The sequence below is a fragment of the Rhinopithecus roxellana genome, chromosome 8 (genome assembly GCF_007565055.1).
Source record: "Rhinopithecus roxellana isolate Shanxi Qingling chromosome 8, ASM756505v1, whole genome shotgun sequence".
Lineage (NCBI taxonomy): Eukaryota > Metazoa > Chordata > Mammalia > Primates > Cercopithecidae > Rhinopithecus > Rhinopithecus roxellana.
Window position 1 is genome coordinate 47848075 of NC_044556.1, and position 22330 is coordinate 47870404.

Consider the following 22330-nt stretch of genomic DNA (forward strand, 5'->3'; position numbering starts at 1 on the left):
TTTCTCTCTCCTTCCTTCTTTCCTTCCTTCTTCCTTTCTTTCCTTCTTTCTTTCTCTCTCTCTCCTTCCTTCCTTCCTTCCTTCCTTCCTTCCTTCCTTCCTTCCTTCCTTCCTTCCTTCCTTCCTTCCTTCCTTCCTTCCTTCCTTCCTTCCTTCCTTCTTCCTTCCCTCCCTCCTCCTCCCTCCCTCCCTCCCTCCCTCCCTCCCTCTCTCTCTCTCTTTCTTTCGTCTTGCTCTGTCACCCAGGCTACAGTGCAGTGGTGCAATCTTGGCTCACTGCAACCTCCACTTCCTGGGTTTACATGATTCTCCTGCCTCAGCCTCCCGAGTAGTTGGGACTACAGGCGCGTGCCACCACGCCCTGCTAATATTTGTATTTTTAGTAGAGGCGGAGTTTCACAATGTTGTTCTCTTAAATCTTTTCACCTTTTAAGTTTGTCCTTCTCTTCTCCAATTTGCAATAGTGGAATGTGAGTGCACTGAAATACTGTATTTCTTAGAGGTACTTATTCCTGGAGCCTGGCAGTCTGGGGGCCTGGAGGGGGTGCACCTAGAAAGCAGCAGTCTCTAAGTTGAGAATAACTATGAGAATTGTGGGTTATAAGGCTTTGAGCAGCTCTGGCCTCCCCATCCTCTTTTGCTTCTACAGTGGGGTGTGACAAGAGAAGGGACCCATCTGAGAGTGACTTCATATTGTGGCCTTTCACCACTTACCTCTGGAAATTTGATTCAGGCAAGCCGGGGTAGTCTCTGGTATTCTTCTCTGAGAACTCTGTTTTCATTATATAGGTGGACAACGAAATCTATGATCTGCCTGTAGAGGTTAGAGGTGCATCCTGTTCCAGGAAATAATTACAATTTACGCAAGTCATACACGTTTGCTTAAGAGAATGCTTTCTGCACATTCCATGTTCTTCCTCTCTATCTTAGCGTAGGGAGAAAACCATGGGGACTCAGGGCTGGAACTTTAGTGTGATGGGACAGAAGCTAAATTTTCACATGATTCTGAACAAATGCCAGCACATCACATGTATTATCATGTCCAATGGCTGCAATATGAAGGAGGCTTTCCTGAAATAGTTGCTGCTTTGGTATAGGAAGGGACCTGGTTACTGTTCTTCTGGCCCAGCACGATGTTGTGAAATGATGGCCTCTGTGTGAGAGCAATCTAGGAGCAGGGGGTTGGACAGAACCACCTTGGGGTGGTAGAATGAAGAGTAATAAAGACATAAGGGAAGCTGATGAGGATGGCAGCAGAGGAGACTCTCATTCTGTTACATGAGGTGCTCAGAAACCTGGGTTCTACTGAATGCCAATCACATAAGAAGCAGAGAGACAGTAGGCGGTGTACAGAAGCAGACAGAAGATAGCAGACAGCCTAGGAATCACAAGAATGATTTTAGAGGTAGATACTTCTAAGATGGAGGCAAATCTTTAAGCCTATATATTCACCTACAAATAGGAATGATGTACTTGCCCTACCTCTCTAGCTGGGAACTTTGTAATGAATAAGTGAAGTAAAGTATGTCAAAGTGCTTGAAATCTATAAAACTCTGCACCAGTGACATGCCTTTAGAAAAATACATATTGCCAGAAGCAGACCAACTTGGGCTTCTCCTACCATTTTGTTCGTCAAAGCTGCTGAGATGACATTCCAGCATTCCTGGCAGGCAGTTGTTGATGAAAAGGGTTTCCTTCAGGTGCTGCCACTGGCTCTGGATCTCATCTTCTGCAGCCATTCCACCAGGACATGGAACGAGATGGGAAATGAAGAATGCCGATCACTAAAGGGGTAGTCAGGGGCCTCTCATCAAGATGCCTGCCTTTCACCATTCTTTTGCCAACTTCATCTTCTCATCAGGGAACATAAGGCAACTTTCTTTAGGAGCTTTTAAGGTTTCAAACAAAGCATGGCCAAGTGCTAAGCAAATTCCACAGGGATGCCTCCCACATGGAGATATGGGAAGTATAAAGCAGGTTGACAGGAGGTGGGAAAACACTGAAGGTCTCTGAGTAGGGCTTTTCTAGCACTGGGAAAGGTGTGGCCACCTCCTTGAGACGACTTATAGGTACTAGGGAATATGTTACAAATAGTACAAAATATCTCTCCTGAACATCTTTTTGTTGTTGTTGTTGTTTGACAAGAGTCTCTTTCTGTCGCCCAACCTGGAGTACAGAGGCACCATCTTAGCTCACTGCATCTCCGTCTCCTAGGTTCAAAGGATTCTCATGCCACAGCCTCCCAAGTGGCTGAGACTACAGGCATACACCACTATGCTTGGCTACTTTTTGCATTTTTAGTAGAGACCGGGTTTCACCATGTTGGCCTGGCTGGTCTCCAATCCTGACCTCAAGTGATCCACCCACCTAGGCCTCCCAAAGTGCTGGGATTATAGGTGTGAGCCACCGTGCCCGGCCCTGAACATCTTTAACAGATGGTAAAGACCTTCTTCTACACCTTGTTGTGAAATTGGAAAGGATAATAAGGGTGCCTTTGTCAGAGGATAGTATGAGTAATAAAAGTCGCATACTTATACTCATCCCTGGCAAAATGACAAGCCTAATAGGGTTTATATTACTATGAAAGCTCAATAAGTCTCTTTCTATTGCATAGAAGAGTATATAAAGCATATAGTCCCCTAACAATCCAAACTTTTGCCCCAAAGCCAAGTCAAACATTCAAGTAAGGGAGAGGAGATATAGGTCAAGGTTTTAATCTATACACACACCAGTGAGGCTATCAACCCAAAGGGCTCTGACATACCCAAAGAAGCTCCAATGGCTACCGTGGAGTTATTCTGGGAAGAGGGCATGCTGGTGGAATTGCTGTTAGATTCAGTCTTTTCTCCAGCAGATAGCCTTGTTGTTTATTTAGATTGAATTACAACATTGAGACTAAACTAACAGAGATCTTAAAAATACCTTAGTGCTGCACAAAGATTGAGAACCCTGACTATTCACCAAAGGGTTGCCAAGACCAAAGTCTTGTCTTTTTTTTTTTTTTGAGACAGAGTCTCGCTCTGTCACCCGGGCTGGAGTGCAGTGGCCGGATCTCAGCTCACTGCAAGCTCCGCCTCCCGGGTTTAAGCCATTCTCCTGCCTCAGCCTCCCGAGTAGCTGGGGCTACAGGCGCCCGCCACCTCGCCCGGCTAGTTTTTTGTATTTTTTCGTAGAGGCGGGGTTTCACCGTGTTAGCGAGGAGGGTCTCGATCTCCTGACCTCGTGATCCGCCCGTCTCGGCCTCCCAAAGTGCTGGGATTACAGGCTTGAGCCATCGCGCCCAGCCCAAAGTCTTGTCTTTATGGAAATCCCCTGATATTCTATTAGTCAGATGGCACCTTATGGGAAAGCAAGCACCTGAGGGGAGATGGAGACCGGAGCTTGAACCCAGGAAGCATTATAATTGCACCTCCAAACATATGGACAAGCCTGCCAACATTCTTGGGATGGCTAGAACAGCTTGGGAAAACTATTCAGGAACCATAATTATCAAGAATATTTCAGGAAGGCTGGGCACGGTAGCTCACGTCTGTAATTCCAGCACTTTGGGAGGCAGGGGTCAGCGAATTGCTTGAGCTCAGGAGTTTGAGGCCAGCCTGGGCAACAAGGCAAGACCCTGTCTCTACCAAAAAGGCAAAAATATAGCTGAGAGTAGTGGCATGCATCTGTGGTCTCAGTTACTCAGGAGGCTGAGGTGTGAGGGTCATTTGACCCAGGTTGTAGGTTGTGGTGAGCCGAGATCATGCCACTGCACTCCAGCCTGGATGACAGAACAAGAGACCCTGTCTCAAAAAAAAAAAAAAAAAAAAAGAAAAAAAATATATATATATTTCAGGAAAGGTAAGATATCCCATTTTAAAGAAGGAGATCTGTTAAACGGATTTGTACATGTGCTGCAGCAGTGGCAGAGAGTTTGCCATAATCTCTTCACTCTCTCCATTCTGGCCTGCTTTGAGTATACCAGCTTGCAGATGCCATTCGGGGTCAGAGGGACTGAGGTGAGGACAGGAACAGAGCAAATCACCTGACCCAACAAGGACCTGTACTTGAGACTTGATCCCAGAGCTGTGTTCAGCCTAATCACTTTTTAAAAGTGAATCTTTAGGGCCTGCCTGTAGAGAATAACATCTCTCAGTTTAGACAGAGGTGTTAAGCATGTAGAATGTAGGAGCTACTGAGAGATTGATGGAGCTTTATTTTCTTATCAAAGGAGCACTCACTGGCTAAATCCAGAGCAGAGGGGTCTTCCTGTGCATCAAAGGGGAAGGCATTGCTAATGGGAAGCTGGTGGGAGACATGGCAGCTGGAATGAGTCAAATGCTGTTCATCTAGTGAGTCCTCCAGGACTTCATCCATTTCTTCCTCCTACACCTCCCTCCTGAGCCTGGTGGAGTAGGCAAGACAAGGGATTAAACCAAGGCAGCCTGGAACCACAGCTTCATAGCCAGTTCTGATCTGAAGCTCATTGAAGAGGCACCAAAACAAAATGGACCATCATATCAAAGAGGAAGTATACAATCCACATTTGACTGGGAGTGTAGTGGGCCGAGAGTTAGTATAGAAGTGAAAACAGCAAGTGATCAGTGCATTGACCTCATAACACACAGATAAGGCAGCAGACTCAACAACTACTCTAAAATACACTCAGGGCACACAGGACACAGAGACCCATACTATTGGCGTCAAAATGCTGTGTTCAGATGTTATTTAATATGATGTGGAGTGGTCCATTGAATACTGGCTCTTGAGACAATGTAACATCCCAGGGCTTTTGCAGATTTTAGACCCCTAGCTCTAAATACTTGGCATGGTTTCAGTTTATTTTCAAGGTAATTTTCTGGCTATAAAACATCTGCCAACATAATTCAGGAAAACTGTGCAGAAACCAGAAAGGCATCTCACTTTGGTTTGTAACCATATAGGTTTTAAAGATACAGAAACCAGGGATCCCTGGTTAGTTTACTTTTCAGTAAGACTGACTAGTTAACTAAGTGTGAGAAATTACTAGGAAATAAGAACCAACACAAGAATTGCAAAGAGAGCAGAGAACCATTTTTTAAAGGATACATTGTATAGTCAGTCAACCAAAAAAGGAACACTCAGCAGTTTCTGCTTTTTCTAGATCTGGGACCTTTAACCTCTTGAGCCCTTGCTTCTGGAATTCTCTTTAGATTTGATCAGTCCATTATCAGCCCCTTCATCATTTAGAGTTACCTGGAAGCCAATAGTCTTTGCCTGTTTTCATTTTTCTTACCGTTGTGATTTTCTGCAAATCAAAATTACAAAGAGCTGGTCAGAAATTAAGCAGGTCCCATTTCACACATTGCACACACGGGGCCTATATGATCAGGGACATAACACTTTACATGTGTGTTCAGAATGCTCTCTGAGAATTATTGCAGGAGGCCTCAGGTTGTGTCTTTAGAGAAGTGGCCTGGCGGGCTTGCCTGAGTCCACTGGACAGCGTGTTCCTGATGTGGTGAATCATCACCATGACATCAGCTGCCTGAAGCAGAGCAAAAAGTTTTAAATGTCTTTGCTCCCCAGTTCAAAGAATTCTTGCCTGGCTGCCCTTTGGACTTCTCCAGTTGTAACCTTCCTTCCTGCCACAGGCTGGTTGCCAGACCATGACTGTTTGTCGCATTGCTACTCACACACAGAACCTGCTCCAGTCTCAGAGAGGACAAATAGCCCTGTCCTACCTCTACTCCAAAACCAGAGGACTGCCCAGGTGCCTTCAAGTCTGTCCCTGTTGTGCTTCCTCAGATGTTCTTGGGGGTAATTCTTTTTTTTTTTTCTCAGTTTGTTAGTGAGAATTGGGGGTGATTCCATGAAAAATATTCCAGTATAAATCAACTTTTCTAACATCAGCTTCTACTATATCTTGTGCCTAAACTAACTCCAAAAGATGTGGACAGTTTATTGGGACCTGAAAATAAATAAATAAATAACCCTGAAAGAGAAATACACTCATGAACATTAAGACACTACTTCAACTGATCTGTACAGCAGCCGTGGAATTATGATTTGACCCACTTTACAAATGAGGACACAGAAATTCAAGAAGGATCAATCACTTGCACAAAGTTAGTAAATACAGTGCTGAGACTAGAGCCTAGGTAATTCTGATTATTAGCCCAGGGGTCTTCCCATTCTAACAAGCTGCCTTCTGTCATACTGTTCTTTCTGACCGCAAAGGTTGAATGGAGACTTCTGCTTCTGGCCAAGTTGGAGTAATAGGGACCAGATTTGTCCTCCACCTTAAACAACTAAGAAACTGGAAAAAGTATTTTAAACTGTAGCTTCAATATTGGATATAATGCAGTACAGTACAGTGATCCCTGAGAGAGAGAAAATAAAAGAGATGAGTCCTGTGATTGCTCCAGTTTACTTTCTGAGATTGTCAACTGCAGAGCAGGGAGGGAGGACCCAGGCAGAGCCTGGTAGTAAGCTTGAAGAAGTCAGGGTGGCTAGACATCACAGGACAGACTAGAGAATAAATTGCTGCACAGACAGAATGCCTTGGATATCTGTCTTCAATCTTCAGCTAAGTACTCATTAGTACATGAATTTGAGGAAATTATGCAAAGCAGGGAAAAGAACTTCCTAAAAGGAATAATCTCTGTAGCTCACACAGAGTTTGTAACACTTGGTGTTTCCATCAGCTAGAGTGAAAATCCCTTTTAATAGAGGGAGCATTGCTTAGAACAGGAGTCCCCAATCCCCAGCATTGGTCCATGGCCTGTTGGGAATGGGGCCGCACAGCAGGAGGTGAGCAGCCAGCCAGAAAACATTATGGCCTGAGTTCCACCTCCTGTCAGATCAGCAATGGCATTAGATCAGCATTGGAGCACAAACCCTATTGTGAACTGTACATGCCAGGGATCTAGGCTTCATGCTCCTTATGAGACTCTAACTAGTGCCTGATGATCTGAGGTAGAACAGTTTCGTACTGAAACCACCCAACTCCCAACCCCTACCATCCCACCCCCACCTTGTCTGTGGAAAAATTGTCTTTCATGCAACCAGTCCCTGGTGCCAAATCTGTGGGAGATCATTGGCTTAGAATCTTCAAAAGAGTATTGCCCCCAATGTAAACTGTGGACTTTGTGTGATAATGACATGTCAATTTAAGTTCATCAACTGTAACAAATGTACCATTCTGGAGAGAGATGTTGATAGTCTAGGAGGCTATGCATGTGTGGAGGCAGGGGGTATATGGAACTTTTTGTACTTCCTGCTCAATTTTGCTGTGAATCTGAAACTACCCTAAAAAATAAGGTCTATTTTCTTAAAAGTCATATTGCCTCCACAGTGGGAAAAAAAATAGCCGTTGACTAATAGCTGCTCTTATCCTGCCTAAAAAATTTAAAAAGCCAGCTTTAAAAGACACAAATTGATTTTAAGTAACTTTATTGTATACCAAAACAAAGCTAAAATAGTTTTAACACAAAATGCAAAAAAATCCAGCACTCAATAAGTTACAATTCGCAATGTCTAACACCAAATCAAATAATGTTAGGAATGCAGAGAGACAGAAAACTGTAATCCATGATAAGAAGGGGAAAAAAAAAAATCAATCTGCTTAAACTGACTTAGAAAGGACACATCAAGTGAGAATTAAAAAAACAATAGAAAGGACACAGATGACAGAATCTGTAGACAAGGACATTGAAACAAATATAACTATATTCCTTGTATTAAAGAAGCTAGGCCAGGTGTGGCAACTCATACTTGTAATCTTGGCACTTTGTGAGGCCAAGGTGAGTGGGTCACCTGCGGTCAGGAGTTGGCGACCAGCCTGGCCAATGTGGTGAAACACCATCTCTCTGAAAAATATGAAAATTAGCTGGGTGTGGAGGCACGTGCCTGCAATCACAGCTACTCAGGAGGCTGAGGCACAAGAATCGCTTGAACCCAGGAGGCGAAGGTTGCAGTGAGCTGAAATCTCACCACTGTACTTCAGCCTGGGCAACAGAACAATACTCTGTCTCAAAAAATTTGAGTTGAGAATAAAATAAAATAAGCAAGCTAGGGGAAAATATGAAATGATGAAGTGTTACATAGAAGGCCTTAAAAAAAGATATAAATTAAATTTACATGAAAAATAATGTCTGAGATGAAAATACACTGGATAGGATTAACAGCAGATTAGGTGCTACTGAGGAAAGATTAACCAATTACAAGACATGGAAATAGAAACAAACAAAGAGAGGAAAAAAAGATACAACAAAAATGAACAGACCATTAGTCAGCTGTGGTAAAATTTCAAAGCAGCTAATACAAATATAACTGGAGTCTTTGAATGAGAGGCTAGAGAGAAAGAAGAGAATATACATTATATATATTTGATATATATGTGCCATATATACTATATTGTATATGCCATGTATAAGACATATATATGTCATTATTACTCAAATTTGATGAGAACTATAAACATGCAGATGCAAGAAACTAGATAAAGTAAAACAATATGTAAAAGATAAAACTATACAAGGTCTTATCTTAACTAAACTGCTTCAAACCAGTGGTAAATAGAAAATCTCAAAAGTGGCCAGAGGAAAAATGACACATTATGTACAGAGGAACAAAAATAAGAATTATGGCAGACTTCTTGTTGGAAACAATGTAAGCCAGAAGACAGTGGAATATCACTTTTCAAACACTTTTAAAAAACAAAAACTGTCAACTAGAATCCTACACCCAGTGAAAATATCTTCCAGAAATGAAGGTGAGTTCTTATGCTCATCAAGATGAAGTAATCCACTATACTCTATCCCTCTTACTGATTGAAACTAAACACTCTCAGGCCAGGCACAGTGGCTCACATCTGTAATCCCAGCACTTTGGGAGGCCAAAGCAGGTGGATCACTTGAGCTCAGTAGTTCAACACCAGCCTGGGCAACATGGAGAAACCCTGTCTCTACAAAAAATACAAAAGTCAGCCAGGCATGATGGCACACACCTGTAGTACCAGCTACTTGGGAGGCTGAGGTTGGAGGAATGCTTGAGCCCAGGAGGCACAGATCACAGTCAGCCAAGATTGTGTCACTGCACTCCAGCTTGGGTAAGAGAGCAAGCCTCTGTCTCAAAATAAAAAACAAAACTCAGAACTCTTGAAAGAATATGAAAAGTGATTACCTGAGTGCTCTAAAGAGAAAACAATAGAATGCAGATGAAGGACCATAGTCAAAACTAAAATAAAATTTACAATGGAGATAACTCTGCATTTTTTCTCCCCACTTTGGGGCACTTGGGAGGAGCTAAGGGTCTTCAGAGCCTGTAGCCAATTTAACCTGTGGCAAGTTTTCTGACAAGAACCTCTGTCAGCTGGATTCCTTGTACCATTTGCTCACAGAATCTCTGTCTCTGGTAGTAGGCAATGCCAGTGTTCCTGAGAAGGCCCTCAAAAGACTTGACTGTGTTCTTCACATGCTGGGTGAAAAGCTAGTAGACACCTCTTCCTTCCTGTATCTTCTGTAGTAAGTGGGTCAGTTCTTCAGCCTGAGCCTGAATTAAGGGATCATGTATCTTAAGGTGGGAAAGAGGAGTAAGAGGGAAGGGAATGTAGTGAATAATAGATTATAGAAGTTTCAGAGGAGAGATCTCTTAGGATCCCTGTGAGGAACTCCCAAGTTGAATTCTTTTTTTTCTTTTTTCTTTTCTTTTCTTTCTTTTCTTTTCTTTTCTTTTTTTTTTTTTTTTTTTTTTTTGAGACAGAGTCTCACTCAGTTGCCCAGGCTGGAGTGCAGTGATGTGATCTCAGCTCACTGCAACCTCTGCCTCTGCCTCTGCCTCTGCCTCTGCCTCTACCTCTGCCTCCCAGGTTCAAGCAATTCTCTTGCCTCAGCCTTCCAACTAGCTGGGACTACAGGTGCCCACCACCATGCCAGGATAATTTATATATTTTTTGTAGAGATGGGGTTTTGCCATGTTGGTCATGCTAGTCTTGAACTCCTGACCGCAAACGATTCATGCACCTCACTGTATCAAAGTGCTGGGATTACAGGCATGAGGCCACCGCACCTGGCCCAAGATTAATTCTTGTACAAGTTGTGTGACTTGCCTGTGGCAGAAGGAATGAAGAAACAGCCTTGGGGTTGTCTGTTATTTTATTAACTTTGCTTTAAAAAGACGCCCCTTTGGTTCCCCACTTTAGCCCAAGTACAGTTTCGTACAATATACATCAAGCATTATACAATAACTGGCAAAAAAAAAAAAAAAAAAAAAAAGCCAGGTTCAAAAATGTTGGCCAGGTATCTCTGCTATTATTGAAAGTTAAAAAGAAAAATCAGTGAAAAGGTCAAGAAGGGAAGTATTCTTTTGAATGACATGAAGAGATAGACCATAATCAGTAAGAAGGCAATTAAAATTAAAGTTCTGGCCGGGTACAGTGGCTCACACCTGTAATCCCAGCACTTTGGGAGGCCGAGGCAGGAGGATCACCTTAGGAATTTTGAGACCAGCCTGGCCAACATGGCGACACCCCATCTTTACTAAAAATACAAAAATTAGCTGGCATGGTGGTGTGTGCCTGTACTCTCAGTTCCTTGGGAGGCTGACCTAGGAGGATCGCTTGAACCTGGGAGGTGGAGGCTGCAGTGAGCTGAGATCACACAACTGCACTCTAGCCTGGGCAACAGGGTAAGACTCCATCTCCAAAAAAAAAAAAAAAAAAAAAGTAAAGTTCTGAGTAGTAATTTCATTACTCTATGTGGGATTTCATTGTTTTCTAATTATGGTATAAGCATTTCTCATGGTGATATGGTTTGGCTCTGTGTCCCCACCCAAATCTCATGTTGGATTGTAATCCCCAATGTTGGGGGAGGGAACAGCTGGAAGGTGACCAGATCATGGGGGCGGATTTCCCCCTTGCTGTTCTCATGGTAGTGAGTGAGTTCTTATGAGGTCTGGTGGTTTGAAAGTGCAGCACCTCCCTCTTTGCTCTCTCTCTCTCTCTCCTCTTCTGGTCATGTGAAGACCGTGCCTCCTTCTCCTTCAACTTCCACAATGATTGTAAGTTTCCTGAGGCCTGCCCAGAAGCAGAAGCCTGTACAGTCCACAGAACCATGAGCTGATTAAACCTCTTTTCTTTATAAATCACCCAGTCTCAGATACGTGTTTATAGCAGTGTGAGAATGGACTAATACACATGGGTTCCAGCGTGGAGTGTGAGCTCTGTGAGTCTAAAGACAGTGCCACCTATTACCCAACTTACAGCACCCAGTAGTATGTACACATGCAAGTAGTTATTCAGTTAATGTTTAGAACCATGTAGTCCCAGAGATGGACTGAACATTTGCAGTCATCTACCCCATCTCATGCTCAAGTTTTCTCCCTGATATTCTTCTAAGTAGTTATCCGCAGGTCCTCTTTCAAACTCTATTCCTTAGAGTTACTAGAAAGTGTCAGGGGAAGTAAAGACACATACTGGGGAGAAACAGGGGCTCCAGACCTATCCCCCCTTCAATCAAATCTCTCTGCTTTGGTGAGTTTTACACATTTGAGCTTCTATGATTTCATTTCAACAAAGGATTAAAAGAAAGATTAAAAGAAGTTTTGAATCGTTATGTCTGAAACCCTCTAAGGATAGTCAATGCTGGTCCTGAGCAAATTAATAATTCATTTTCTACACAACAGCTGCTCAATCATCTATCTATCCCATAGCCCTACCAGTTAATACTCCACCTAGTATAACACTTTTTAAAAAAGTTTGGAGGAGAAACATTCTTACCATGAAAGGCACTTTGGAAAATTTGAAAATATCTCTTATAGAAAATGTTAATGACCAGTGGCTCAAGCCTGTAATCCCAGCACTTTGGGAGGCCAAGACGGGCGGATCACGAGGTCAGGAGATCGAGACCATCCTGACTAATCCGGTGAAACCCCATCTCTACTAAAAAATACAAAAAAACTAGCCAGGCGAGGTGGCGGGTGCCTGTAGTCCCAGCTACTGGGGAGGCTGAGGCAGGAGAATGGCGTAAACCTGGGAGGCAGAGCTTGCAGTGAGCCAAGATCCGGCCACTGCACTCCAGCCTGGGCGACAGAGCGAGACTCCATCTCAAAAAAAAAAAAAAAAAAAAAAGAAAATGTTAATGACAATCACCACATCTATAAATGGGAACAAACATAATAATTATAGAAAATAGTTGTTCAGAGTTTTCTATGTGTTAGAGATGATTCTAACTACTTGCAATTGTGCATTTAATCTTCATAACCCTCTAAGGTAGGTACTGTCAGTATTTCCATTTTATAAATGAGGTAGCCTAGGTTAATGACATGCAGAAAAGTGAAGTAAATTTGACCAAGGACACACAGATAGAAGCCACATTGCTAGCATGCCAACACAGGCAGCTGTCTCCATTTTACTAACATGCTATTTAACGGAAAACCCTAGACGCCTAACTAGACCATAGCCTCATTGTGTCTTAGTCTAATTCTGTGCCTGCCTCATACGTTTCTGCCCTTCTCCTTGCACAAATTTTCTCTTTGTTCTACCAGCCTAGACTGCCCCACTTCAAACAGGATTTATACACTTCCCACAGTGGTACCTCCTTACCAGAGCCTTGTAGCTGGTCTCGGCAATTCGGCCAGCTCCCTCTCCTGAAACTGCAGCTCCTCCTGCAGCACAGATTCTGTAAGGTCTTTGCACTCTTCACACTCTGAGAAAAGACAGACATGCCTGCATCATGGAAGGCTGGATGTGCTACTGTGGTCACTGCCTGCAGGGCAGGAGGCAGGGTCTATCTCAAAGATAAAAGTATCCTCAGTACCAGGCTTTACACTGCGATTTCCATATCTTTATTCCTCAGTCTCTCAACTACTCCCCGTTTTAGAGATGAGGAAAGAAGAACCCACAGGCCGATAAAACAACTTGGTAAGATAATTCAATTGGAATGGGGCAGTCAGAATTCACATCCCCTGAGGTCTGACTCCACATCTTTTTTTTCTTTTCTTTTCTTTCTTTCTTTATTTTTTTTTGAGATGGAAACTCACTTTGTTGCCCAGACTGGAGTGCGGTGGCATGATCTCGGTTCACATCAACCTCTGACTCCCAGGTTATTCTCCTGCCTCAGCCTCCCAAGTAGCTGAGATTACAAGTGTGCACCACCACATCCTGCTAGTTTTTGTATTTTCAGTAGAGACAGGGCTTCACCATGTTGGCCAGGCTGGTCTTGAACTCCTGACCTCAAATGATCTATCCACCTTGACTTTCCAAAGTGCTGGGATTACAGTAAGTGTGCCAATGCGCCCAGCCATGACTTCAAATCTTAATGCCAATTTATCAAGCCTTACAGCCTCTTAAATAAAACATGAACATAAGGCCATGAAATAATGGCTTCCTGTGTCGCTTCCTGTGTTTGGGAAGATACTAAGAACTGTAGGACTGATGGTTCTCCTGCTTTAAGAGTTTCAATAATCCCAAAATATTTCAAAGATTTAAACATTTATCTGTATACAACTGTGTAAAACTGTATATGGAGGAGAAAGATCCAAATGATATATGCCCGAAAGCTAATAGGTGGTATTTTGAAGGGAAAACCAACATATAGTGTTTGTCATGGTACTGTTGCAGTAGGTTTTTAAGAATTATCATCATATGATCATCACCACTATCCAAAGAGGTAGTTACTACTCTATTACCATTACAGATGAGGAAACTGAGGCACAGTGATAAGTTAGATTTGACTCAGGAAATTTGGTCCTAGGGTATATGCTCTTTAATCACTGCACAATAATACCATTATACTAAGGTCTTAGGTAATATCATTCTTCTTCTCTAGCTTGAGAATTTTTTTTTCCTACAATTATAATGAATGAAGTTTTTTTTAAAGTAGTTTTTCCACACACCAAAGCTCATCTTTTCACTTCTTTAGTAAGTGGGCTTTTGGCTTTACTTTTCTATCACAGTAAGTTAGACAGCAACTTTTAGCCACCCCCACAATGATTTATTTTAAAATAATTGTAGAAATTGGAAAGCAAACTCAATTTCAGTGTTAACCAGAATCCTCTTCTAATTAATATCCCTGTTCCTCTCATGCCCTTGTTCCCATGTTTCCTTGTCATTACAGCTTCTCCTTTCCCCGACTATTAGTAACAGGTTTGGGAGTTTATAGTGAATTTAAAAATGTGAGAGCTAACTGTGGAGAGGAAAGGACCAGCTCTTAACCTGGCTTGGCCTTCTACTGAGAATGGCGGTCTGCTCCACTTGGCCTTGTTTTCATTTTGGCCATATGTCTCATAGCTCTGATCCTGGATGTCCACCTGCAGTTGCTTGCTGTCTGTAAAGTTGATACTCAGAGAGAGACAGAAAGGGTGTTACAAAGTCTCTGATTTTTCTGGAAATACCCTCAATCTAACCAGAGCATGAGGAATGGCTTATTTGAACTTATGTGGGAAGAGACTCTTGATCCAGGTAACATAAAGACTTTTCTCCATGTCTGCTATTGAAGTTCGCACCTCCACATATCTGTGACTCAGTTGAGAATAAGTAGTTTTAAGTTCCTTCAAGGCAGATAGGGTATACTATTTCTTCTTTCACCCCTGGTTCTGTTGGCACAGTGCTGTGCAAATGGGTGCTCTTTAAAAAGTTTAAATTGAATCCTGAGCTGTTTTAACCAACAGTGATGTTACATGTTTGTAGAAGCTGATACTCATTGCTGAGAAGGGAAAGGCAGTTTCATGCCTAAACCAAGGTTTTAGTCTCTATTCCTCACTCCACTTGCTCTGTAAACTTTACACCTTTATGCCTCAGTTTCTCTGTCCTTGGCAAATTGAGAGTAAAATGCCCACTTCTACCTTTCTGGGAGTGCAGTTAGGATCAAATTAATTTTGATAGAGAATAAATTCTGCAGTGTTTCATTTCACAGAGGAAAATGGACAATCATTTATCACTTTGGTGACCATGCCCCTATGGGACCTACTGTATTTCTGCAGGTGATTGGCCAGGGAGTAGGCAGTTGCTTTGGATGTCAGGAATTTCTCTGTGAGGTCTCGGAAGTTCTGTTTGCACTTTTCCAGTTCAGAGCGCAAGTACTGATTGGTTTCCAGGATGTTCATTTCTGCCCTTGGACCAAAACAAGTGGTGGGAGATACGGCCATGCTGAAGCTTGTGGAGGAAGTGGAATCAGAGCCTAGGGAGAATAAACCCAAACAAATAATACATTAAAAACAAATGCATGGATTATGGTAATGGTTGCACCACTTGAGTAAATTACTAAAAATTATTGAACTGTACAATTATAATGGGTAAATTTTATAGTATGTAAATTATACCTCAATAAAGTTTCTTTACATTAAACAAAGGATTTAAATGAGTCAAAAGAAAGCAGATCTGATTCATAACTTACTTTTGGGATAAACTTTGTCAGCATCCCACAGCTCTGAGAATCCTTAGCCACAAAAACAAGGCACAAGGTGCCTGAGCTTAGAGTCTAAGGTACTGTCTGTGGTTCAGGCTCTGATAGGAATGCTAGAGATAAGACCCAGTGCCAGGTAAGGGTCTGGAGTAACGATAACAGAATTAGAAGGTGGGGGTGTCATGGAATGTTAGGATCTCTGCCTTCCAGGTGTCTAGGCCATGTGGCAACACAAGGTCTCTTCTGAAGGTCACCACCAATGGAGACCACTCCCTCAGCAGTCATTCTCAGTACTTGTATACCCTTGTGACAATACCACAGGCCTATCTCTTTCTAAAATTTAACCATATTTTCATTGTTTATTATGCAAATGCATAGAAAATATCAAGGAATACATATTTCCTCAAGTTCTATCGTTGTCTTAAGGACTGTCATGAAGTCATTTTCTTCTTAATGAAAAATTTAACACTTTTAGATAGTCTTGATGTTCTTCTTTGGTTCTCCAGTTTTCCACATCATTTATATTATAAGAAAAAAAATCCTGAATATTCTGCTCAGTGTGTGAATAACTGATTTATATGGATTTAGAGGCCAAGTGCAGTGGTTCACACCTGTAATCCCACCACTTTGGGAGACCAAGGTGGTCTGATCACTTGAGCTCAGGAGTTTGAGACCAACCTGGGCAGCAGGGCAAAACCCTGCCTCTACAAACAATTTTTAAAAATTAGCTGGGCATAGGGCTGGGCATGGTGGCTCATGCCTGTAATCCCAGCACTTTGGGAGGCCGAGATGGATGGATTATGAGGTCAGGAGATCGAGACCATCCTGCCTGACATGGTGAAACCTCGTTTCTACCAAAAATACAAAAAATTAGCCGGGTGCGGTGGCGGGTGCCTGTAGTCCCAGCTACTTGGGAGGCTGAGGCAGAAGAATGGCGTGAACCTGAGAGGCAGAGCTTGCAGTGAGTGGAGATAGCACTACTGCACTCCATCCTGGGCAACAGAACGAGACCCCACCTCAAAAAAATAAAAGAAAAAAAAAATTAGCGGGGCATAGTGGGGCGTGTCTGTAGTCCCAGCTATTCAGGAGACTGATGTGGGAGGATCACTAGGGTCCAGGTGTTTTTTGCTGCGGTGAACCAAGATCATGTCACTGCACTCCATTCTGGATGACAAAGTGAGACCCTGTCTCAAAAAATAAAAGCAAAATAAGTAATAAAAGGATTTTGGTCAGTGTCTTAATATACTTCTTGCTGCAAACCAATGTTATAGTGGCATCTTTTCCCCCACTGGGGAAGCATGTTAGTTTTTTTTTTTTTTCTTTTTTTTAGACAGAGTCTAGCTCTGCTGCTCAACCTGGAGTGCAATGGCATGATCACAGCTCACTGCAACCTCAAACTCCCAGGCTCAAGGGATCCTCCTGCCTCAGCCACCTGAACAGCTCAGACTACAGGTACATGTCACCACCCTCAGCTATTTTGTGTGTGTTTGTGTATGGGGTCTCACTATGTTGCCCAGGCTGGTCTCAAACTCCTGGGCCCAAGTTATTCTCACACCTTGGCCTCCCAAAGTATTGGAATTATGGGCGTAAGCCACCACACCTGGCCCATGTTGGCTTTTCACTTAACTTGAGGACGAGTTTGATATTCATAACTCCTAACCCCACTCTCCTCTTCTATGTGTGGGTTGCTTTGTGTTATAATCTCTACATACATATATTTTGCTTGTCATTTATGATTTTCATTCTAACTCCACAGGCTTTCTTTCCAATTTATCACAATCACTGAAATAATGTATGTATATCTCTTTAAATACATGTAGTGGCCACCTAATTTGGAATGACTTATAAACTGTTACTATTTGTTTGAAGCAGTTTTTATGGAACACTAATGATTTGCATTGAGCCAAAGCCATTGGCCTGAGGATATATTCTCAGACAGATCATGGTAAAAATCAAAGTCATGAGTCTGTGGTGGTTGGTGGTGATCAACAGCATGCCTGTGCAATGGGGTTTAGTGGGAGAGAAACTGAGGTTTTAAAGACAGGCATAGATAGACAGAAGAGAAGTGATCCCCTGATGTACCTCTTCACTTCCTATGTGTCAATTCCTCCCTGGTTTTGTGAGACTGACATAGGGAGACTCTTATGGAATATCTGTCCTTTCCCTTCAGCTGCCTGACTTTCCTGGGCTACTGGCCTACACATGTGTAACCATGGTCACCTCCACATTCATGACAAACAGAAGGAAGCAGGACCAACAAACTGCATACCCTACATGTTAACCTGAAACTATAGTGTTTAATAGTATTAGTTTATGAGATATATCAGAAGCTATATGATTTTAGTCCTTTTAAATTTATTAAGATATATGTTAAGGCTAGCATATGGTCTATTCATTAGAACGTCCCATTTGTGCTTGAGAGGAAGTGTATTTTGTTTCTGTTGAGTGGAGTATTCTATAGAAGTCTGGTAGGGTATGTTGTTTAAATCTTTTATTCCTTTATTGGTCTTCTGCGTAGTTGCTCTATCCATTATTGGAAGTTGTGGTATTAAAGTTTCCATCTACTATTGTTAAATTGTCTATTTCTGCCTTCAATACTGTCAGTTTTTGCTTCCTGTGTTTTGAGGCTCTGTTAGATGCATGTGTATTTATAATTGTACTCTCTTCCTGATGGATTGACCCTTTTATCATTACAAAATATTCCTCATTGTCTTTGGTAACTTTTTTTGTCTTAAAGTCTCTTGTTTATTTTGTCTGGTATTAGGATAGTTGTTACTGAAACACCAGAGGTTTGATTTAAGAATTGCTGCTCACTGCAGAGAAAGCTAATCACTGAGCCAACTAGTATTGCCAGGGAAGAAGGCTTTCATCAGGCACTGCAACTTAGGAGATGGGAGATCAGTCTCAAATCCATCTTCCTGATCAACAAAAATTCAGAGTTTAGATAGCAGGGAAGAAATGGAACTACATGCAGGAAAACAGGAATTACGGAGAGGTAAGAAAGAGGAACTGGTCAACAGGAAGCATGTGGTCACTTAGGCAATTATGATGGAATAAGGGGTCTGACATCTCATTGTCCAGATGTGGTACTCTGGTAAATTTCAGCTCTTTGATACTATCTGGAAGGTCCCATGGTTGGTTTCCTGAGAAAGGAACTCAGATAACACAAATGTAACTTTCTCAAATTTCAAGACTGAAAGGGTCAATTTCTATGTTTATTCAAAAGAAACCATAAACATCAGTTCTATGGGACAATTGGGTTGGTTTAAAACTCACTTCAGCTTTCTTATGGTTGCTAATTACATAATTATGTTACATTGCATGGCAAAGGGATTTTGCATATACAATTAAATTAACCTTAAAATGGGGAGATTATAAATGTTGACTAATGTAATAACATGGGCATTTAAAGTCTGGGTCTAGAGGTCAGAGGTCAGCAAACTAGGAAGTCAGGGAGATCCAAAACATGTTAGTGATTCAATGAGGAAGAAACTCTTCATTGCTGACTTTGAAGATGGTGAGAGTCACAAATAAACTCCTCAGTCCAACAACTTCATAATTAGTACTACCTGCAAATATGAGCTAAGAATTTTTTAAATGCATTTACAATATGTGGTGAACAGATTCACATTGTCTCTGCCTACTCTTCTCTTTCGCTTTGTCCCTGCATGCTACTATGTCTGTCTAGATGGGGGGACACAAACACCAGGCCTTTGTGCAGCCTTCTCTCCTCTCCTGGAATGCTATTGCTCACTAGAGCCAGATAGCACTGCTGAAGGTGGCTGAGTACAGGCAACTAATGGTGTTGGAAGCCATAGGTCCTTGATTAATTCAGCCGAGATTGCACCACTGTACTCTAGCCTGGGTGATAGAGTGAGACTCCGTCTTAATAAACAAACAAACAAAAGCTGCCCATGAAAGGGGAAAGGATCAATAAATGGGTATTCCAAAAAGTCAAAAGCCACACAAATATCAAGCCAAAATAAACTGGTTCCCTGACTGGAAATTGAACTCAGGCTATGGCAGCAAAAGCACAGAACTTTAAGTACTGAACTGCAAGGTCGAGCATTTTAAGGGTAGCTATGACACTAGTATGTGCCTTTCTTTTAATTTGATCTTCCATCAACTGTTTAAAATAAGAGATCTCTAAACTTTTTAAAATTCAGGTGTCTAATTTAAGGGATCCATCTTCAGTCTACTGGCAACTAGAATTTCCAATGGTGTAATTATTCCAATAGCAATTCAACCAAATAGCCTCTTTGTGGAAAGCCCAGGATGTCATTTTTCAGGTTAACTACCTGGGAAGGTCATAGAAGAGGCAATCCCAAAGATTCCCCTCCAAGAAAAAAGTTCAATGCAAGGAGTAGGCCACAGATGGTTAAGGATGATATTTGCCTCCAGATATCATCTGGACACATTTGTGGGGGCTTCCAGCCACAGACCTGTGAGTCTGTGATACCATGTAGGCCCTCTTGGGATTGAGTTTTCTTAGGACTAATCAGGCAACAAGAGTTGAGATGACAAAAGCCTCGAAGGGATGGGATTTCTTAAGACAAACCCCAAGAAGTTGACATAGTCAGAACAAAAAGTGTGCTCGGGTTCCCAGTCATTTTCAGACAGGCCACCTACTATAACCTGAAAGTTACCACCTCTTACCAGATAGGGGAAACCAAGAGAAAGTGCTCCCACTTGGTCGCAAGTCAAGCTCTCAAGGACATCAAATAAGATGAGAAGGAACCTCAACCAGTACCCCCTTTTATGATAGAATAACACATAGAGACAAAGACAAAGGAACAGACAATTTCTGGGAAGAAAGGGATTAAACAATATGAATTGGTACCACAAAGTATCAAAAAGCAGACCAGAGTCACTACACCCAACACTAGTCACACACATCCTTTTCTCCCATTAATGAAGATTTTGGAGAGGGAAAAGAAACAGTGATTTTTACTGTCCACTTGATCAGATTCCACACAGAGAAGGAGGCCGGGAGCCTGGCTGGTAAAAAATTCTTACCTTTATGACACCTGATCAGATCCTGGGTTCTTCACTGCAGCTTCCAGAAGAGCAGAGCTTTGCTATCCTGCTTATAGCTCCAAAACTGTAGGGGTCAATGGAATCCCTCCCTCTTAACCCTCTGAAGTTTCACTCAAAAATCAAGTCACAAAAGGCAGATTAGTTGGAGAAAAGGCATAAAATGTACTAACATGTACATGGGGAGGGCCACAGAGTGATTACCCTACCCTACCCAAAATGGGATGCATAAGCTTATATACCATCTTGAGGTAACAGAATGAATGAGGGCTCAAAGCATGGCCAAAGCCAGGTGCTATCAGAGTCAGAGGTATATCCATTTATTGTGGGCAAGACAGGTTGTGGGAGGGAGAGAATAGGAGGCTTGGCTAGCAAAGTTGGTCTTAATATGTAAATGAAACCTTACAAGTAGCAGCTCTCAGAGAGAATAAATCCTAAAAGTTTCTTTCAGACCTTTACAGGTGTCAGACTCTCAGTTCATCTTTCCTAGATCTGGGCAAGGAAAGACTTGGATGCATCAATGCAGATTCCCTACAGATGCAAATCTCCCCAACAAAAGACAACTTTGCAGGGCTACTTCTGCAGCTGGCTTTCTAAACAGACATATCAAAATGTGTCAAAGAAATGTATTTTGAAGTAAAATATTTTTGATTCCTTGATGTCTACATCCTGATGCACCTGCTGTTTCAATTCACCATTGTTGGTTGCAACTCCATTCTTCCCTACACTCAAGCCAAAGAAACAGATTCTCCTTGAGGTAGTCTTTTTCTCACAGCACACATACTATTTTTCAGAAAAATTATGTTTCCTGTTTGGGTTAATTACAGACTTTGATCTGCCCAATCTTTCTCTTTCTTGGTCTCTGAATTTTGGCAAAGGAGTCTCCTGATACAGGTGAGATCGAGTCTAAGGACAAGGCTCAAAACCCTCAGACTTATTTAAGAGCTTCAATCTCGGGGTCCAGGTTTGGGCCACCCTTGAACCTTTTCTTTGGGTCTACTCGTCAAAATCAGCCTGGCCAGGCCTGTCTTCAAGGCCCAGGGTCAGGGCCAGGTCCTTCCGAGGCTTCTTGAAGCTTCTCCCGCTGGGTCAGCAGCCACCCTCCCCTTCCCTGTGACCTGCAGAGAAGCTCCAGGGGGCATTTATTCAATTTGCTAGGACCCCAGGAGGCGCAGGTGCATGGTGACTCTGTGGTTCCCACCGCACCCGCCGCCCTCCTTGGTCCTCTCACTGTCTCAGGCAGGCAGCAAAGTTCCGGGTGAGCTTGGGTGGCAAAGACACCCAACCAGAGAGGGACCGGTAGGGAAGGGCACCAGTCCTTAGGTCCTTCTCAGTAGGGATCCGAAAAAGGTCTTGAAGAAATAAAACGGGAGAGTTGGAAGTAGATCAAAGGGAAAGAAAGAAATCCTAGGAGATTTCCTATCTGAAGGCACCATGAAGAGAAAAGTCCGCCTCCTCTGGGCTGGGTCCTCATGACACTGGTGAACCGAGTTCTGGTCTCCTTTGGAGACCAAATCAGTTGACTTTGACTTGACTCCTAGTGAAGAAACCACTCTTTGTCGTCCCTTGTTTAGCTCCTGATCCTGAAGGACTTGATTGTCTCTCTCAGGCTTTCCATGGGTTCCAGGGATGCAACTGAGAAGTTTGTTTTTAATGCACTTACTTGAGGTAAGAACAGTTTAAAGTATTTTTGCAAAGAAAAATATTTCCTTTTGCACTGAAGACATTCAGATGCGAGGAAAATCACTCGGCTGGGGAAAGCAAATGCTGTTGAGAATGTCTCACAAACACAAATTACACGTCAGCAGGTAGGTTTGACCCTTACGTTGGGCACATTTTAAGTGCACTGTTGGTGGAACTTAAGATGAATCTAGGACATTCATGATTAATATTTTCAGTTTTTTAGTAAAATTTAATATTTTAATTTTAAATAC

The 22330-nt window shown here is 42.4% G+C and overlaps 1 pseudogene; it reads right to left on the bottom strand.

Moving 5' to 3' along the window:
* Window positions 1-4149: 4149 nt before the first annotated feature.
* On the bottom strand, window positions 4150-20469 carry LOC104667974 (annotated as a pseudogene).
* Between the last annotated feature and the right edge of the window lie 1861 nt (window positions 20470-22330).